Here is a 5,395-nt window from a genome sequence, read left to right as displayed (position 1 = left end):
CCGATTTAACACTTAGAATAAATTCCAACACCTTTGTCCGGATAACAAGTCCGGACAATACATCGCTCAAAGCTTGACCGATTTAAAATAATCCGGTCACCACATGGTCGTATTCCTACTTCTCAGTTCAAAATGATAACCATTCTTACCAATCATAACCCACTTAACACTTAACCGGTTTAAGGCTAAACCGTTCAACATTTGAGCAGTTTAAGGCTAAACCGTTCAACACTTGAGCGGTTTAAGACTAAATCGCCCAACCCTTGACCGATTTAAAAATAATCCGGACAAGCTTTGTCCGATTTAAACTTTCCGGTCACCCTTTGTCCGGATAAAACCCTTAAACAAATACATAATTTCTTTTCAATAATAATCAACATTCAAATAAAACCAGTAACAAATTTTATGTAAAAAGGTTTAGAAATCACTCACCTTAACAAGCTTTTTGAAACCAAACACTTGAAATCAAGCACTTGCAATCCGGTCAACTCTTTCTCTTTTCTTAAATCGCTCACTTAACTCTCAATTTGGCAGGAAAAAGCAATGAAGACTAAAGCTTCCTTTTATACCTTTCCAAAACAGGAAAGGTCGGCTACATACATATATACACACACCATGCATTCTTATAACATGCATACATCCACACACACCATGCATTCTTATAACATGCATGTGTATATAATCACATATACATGCACATAATTTTTATATACTAGCATGATCAAATAAACCAAATTTATCATGCTGTCACATAAAACATTTTGTAACAAATAATCACGTATTTATTACCTCGGGTGATAACCAAGATCCAATTATCACATTATCCACCCCTCAAAAGAATTTCGTCCCGGAATTCCTTTAATCAAAGAGCCAAGGGTATTCTAATCTCATATTTGACTCAAGTTCCCATGTTGCTTCTGGTCCTTTGTGAAACTTCCACGTTTCTCAACACCTTAATCTTTCGGTCAATTACAGCTTCTGGTGTTTCCACAAAATTTAGCTTACTGTCTAATTGAATATCTGGTAACGGTATGGCTAGACTCGGATCGGCCGAACATTTCCGCAGATTCGACACATGAAAAAGGTTGTGAATCAGACTCAATTCTTCTGGCAGCTCTAACTGATATGCTACTGACCCAATTCTCTTACATATTCTAAACGGCCCTACATACCTCGAACTGAGCTTCCCTTTCTTTCCAAATTTGATGACACCTTTCCATGGAGAAACTTTTAACATCACAAAATCACCTATACCAAACTCAATCGGCTTTCGACGGTTATCAGCATAACTTTTCTGACGATCTTGTGCTGTTTTAATTCTTTTGTGGATCTGTTCGATCTTTTCAGAAGTTTCTTGGACAATATCAGGACCCGTCAGTTGTTTTTCACCAACCTCATTCCAACACAACGGCGTTCGGTATTTACGTCCATACAACACTTCATATGGTGCCACTTGGATGTTGGAATGGTAATTATTGTTATATGTAAACTCTATCAATGGCAAGTGATCTTCCCACGATGCCCCGAAATCAATGATACAGCTTCTCAACATATCTTCGAGAGTCTGGATAGTTCTCTCACTTTGCCCATCTATTTGCGTATGATAAGCTGTACTTAATCGAATTTCAGTCCCCAAAGCTTTCTGTAATCCTTCCCAGAATGTTGAAGTAAACCAACTATCTCTGTCAGAGATAATAGACAAGGAACACCGTATCTGGTAACAATTTCTTTGATGTAAATCTGCGCTAGCTTTTCTAAAGAGTATTTCTCTCTTATTGGTAGAAAATGTGCAGATTTAGACAATCGTTCAACAATTACCCAAATCGCATCATACCCTTTTGGAGTTCGAGGTAACTTCATAACAAAATTCGTGGTAATGTGATCCTATTTCCATACAGGTATCTCTAACGATTGAAGTCTTCCATACGGTTTCTGATGTTCAATCTTAACCTGTAAACATGTCAGACATTGTTCCACATATCGAGCTATATCTCTTTTCATCCCTGGCCACCAAAAAAAGGTTTCAAATCTCTATACATCTTATTGGTGCCTGGATGGATAGAGTATCGGGATTTATGACTTTTATTTAATATCATACTTCAGATATCTCCAAAATATGGTACCCAAATTCGCCCTTGAAAACACATAATTCCTTTGTCATTTTGGTTCCAAGGTTGAAATCATCTTACCTAATCTTTCTGATTTGATAAGATCTTCTTTCATAGCTTCCTTCTGACATCTCAGAATTTCTTTATGAATATCAGGGACTAAACTTATTCTCATTGCCACCGTTTTAATAGTCCCGCTCCTTTCTTTTCTACTTAAAGCGTCAGCTACCACGTTGACTTTTCCTGGGTCGTAAAGGATTTCACAGTCATAATCATTAACAAGTTCAATCCACCGACGCTGCCACATTTTTAAATCTTTCTGGCTGAATAAATGTTGTAGACTCTTGTGATCTGTGTAAATTTGGCACTTTGTTCCGAGAAGATAATGCCTCTAAATTTTTAGAGCGAATACTACCGCAGCTAACTCCATATCATGAGTCGGATACTGCTTCTCATGATCCATCATTTGTCTTGATGCATAAGAAACCACTTTTCCTTTCTGCATCAGAACGCATCCTAATCCTAACTTTGAAGCATCACTGTATACCACAAAGTCTTCGGATCCATCTTGTAGAATTAACACCGGCGCACTACAGAGGTGATCTTTTAATAGTTGAAAAGCTTCTTGTTGTTCTTTTTCCCACTGAAACTTGACATTTTTTTGAGTCAATTTGGTTAATGGCATGGCTATTTTAGAAAAGTCCTGAATAAACTTACGGTAGTAACCTGCCAAACCCAAAAAGCTACGGACTTCAGACGGAGTCGTTGGAGCTTCCCATTTTTTCAACTACTTCTATTTTTACTGGATCTACTTGTACTCCGGTTTCTGAGATAACGTGACCCAAGAATTGAACTTCTCTTAACCAGAACTCACACTTGGACAATTTGGCATACAACTTTTCTTTCTTCAATAATTCCAGTATCAAACGAAGATGTTTTGCGTGTTCTTCTTTAGTTTTAGAGTATATAAGAATATCATCAATAAATACAATAACGAATTTATCAAGATATTCCTTACATACTCTATTCATCAAATCCATAAAGGTTGCGGGCGCATTAGTTAAACCGAATGGCATAACTAAGAATTCGTGATGCCCGTACTTTGTTCTGAATGCTGTTGTGGCAATATCTTCTTCCATGACCTTGAGCTGATGATACTCTTATCTTAAATCAATCTTTGAGAAATAACTTGCTCCCACCAGTTGGTCGAACACGTCATCAATCCTCGGTAAAGGATACTTGTTTTTTATTGTTAACTTATTCAGTTCACGATAGTCTATACACATTCGCATAGACCCATCCTTCTTTTTGACAAATAGGACCGGAGCACCCCAAGGTGAAGTGCKGGGCCTAATAAATCCCTTATCAAATAAATCTTTCAACTGTGCAACCAGTTCTTTCAATTCAGATGGAGCTAAACGGTACGGCGCCTTTGCTACTAGTGTAGCCCCTGGTACTAAATCAATTCGAAACTCAATGACTCTATCTGGTGGTCATCCAGATAAGTCTTCTTGAAAGACTTCTGGATATTCACTAACAATCGAAATTGATCCTTCTTTTCCTTTTCTTTCTTCAGATCAATTACATATGCCAAACATCCTTGGTACTTCTTCCAAATACTTTTATGGGCTTTCATTACTAACAAATACTGGTATGGTGATTCTGACGATCACCATAAATAACAACTGTTCTCTGGTCTGGCAGAATAATTCTGATCATTTTCTGATTACAAACAATACTAGCCTGATACTTTGCCAACCAGTCCATACCCACTACTACGTCAAATTCTTTCATTGGCATGGGAAATAACCGGATCAGAAGTCTCAATAACAATAATACAGTTATTGAACATACTAGTAACAGTTTCTTTACTATTAGCAGTATCAACTACTAACTCATCATTAAGTATCACATAATCCAAACATGCAGTTCGAGCAAACAATGGTGATACAAATGAAAAGTTTGCACCAGAATCAAATAACACCTTAGCACATATTGAATTCAGAAGAAATGTACCTGTTACTACATCCGGCGATGCTTCTTCCTCGTTCTTAGTCATTTGGAAGGATCGTCCCCGTGCCCCTCCTTGCCCTCCTTTGTTCACAGTAGGCCTTCCCCTAGTACCCGACGCGTTACTCCCCATCATTAACTGCGGAGTTCTTAACAATGGACAATTCGGTCGAATATGATCCGGAGAATTGCAATTAAAACACCTTCTGTTAGCTAGGCAGTTTCTAGACAAATGTCCTGCTTCGTCGCATTTATAACATTTCCTTGGGTCCATCTTGCATTCACCCTGATAAACCTGTCGGCACTGTGAACAGATTTTCTCACTGCTCTTCTGCTCAGATCTGTTATCATATCTTACAGTTTTGGCCCTCGAAAAGATGAAGGCCCTTCCCATTTTCTCTTCTCTACAACCTTTCCTTCTGGCTGTCGGTTTTTATTTCGTTCGGTCACTACGGCTGCGTCTACCGTCAATGAAAAGGTGTTGGGGTTCATGGCAATTACAAACTCTCTAACTGAGGGTTTCAAACCCCAAATATACATTTCTATCTTCCTGGGTTTGGTCGAAACATAGTGTTCAGCAAAACGAGAGTATTCAATGAATCTTTCAGTATACTCCTGAACTGTTCCATTTCCTTGTTCTAGTTTCAGGAAATCTTCCTCCATTTGTTTTACTGCTGTTTTAGGGCAAAATTGATTCTTGAATTGTTCCACAAATTCTACCCATGACAAAGTCTGTAAAACATCTGTTCTGGCTGACGATTCAACTTCCCACCAGAATAAAGCATTTGAATTTAATATAGAAACAGCAAATCGCACTTTATCTGTTTCCGGGCACCGAATGGTGTTGAACACAGATTCCATCTCCTTGATCCAGCACATTGCTTTCACTGGATCTCTCTCCCCAGAAAAGGTTGGTGGTTTACATGCCAAAAACATCTTAATATCCCTTTCCTTATTATGGGTGACTGGAACAAAGGGATGAACTTCCACTCTTTCCGTTTCCACCCTAGCCGGTATTCCCATGATAGATGTCAGAGTTTCCTGCAACTTCCTCATTTCCTCTGCCAACATATCTCTGGTTATATATTATGGGTGTGGTACTGAGCTTTCCTAAACATTCCTAGAGTGGGATTCCTCATGTTCATAATGTATTTCGGTCCGACCCCTTCCCTGAGACTGACTTCTTCCTCTACCTCGTCCCCTTGGTCTTCCCTGACCTCTATTTCTGGACGTGCTAGTTAGAAGATTAACAGGTGACTCTTCCCTTTCTTCAGACT

Source organism: Cynara cardunculus, assembly GCF_001531365.2.
Source record: "Cynara cardunculus var. scolymus isolate 2C chromosome LG 12, CcrdV1, whole genome shotgun sequence".
Taxonomy (NCBI): Eukaryota; Viridiplantae; Streptophyta; class Magnoliopsida; order Asterales; family Asteraceae; genus Cynara; species Cynara cardunculus.
Note: the sequence above shows the minus strand (reverse complement) of the source record.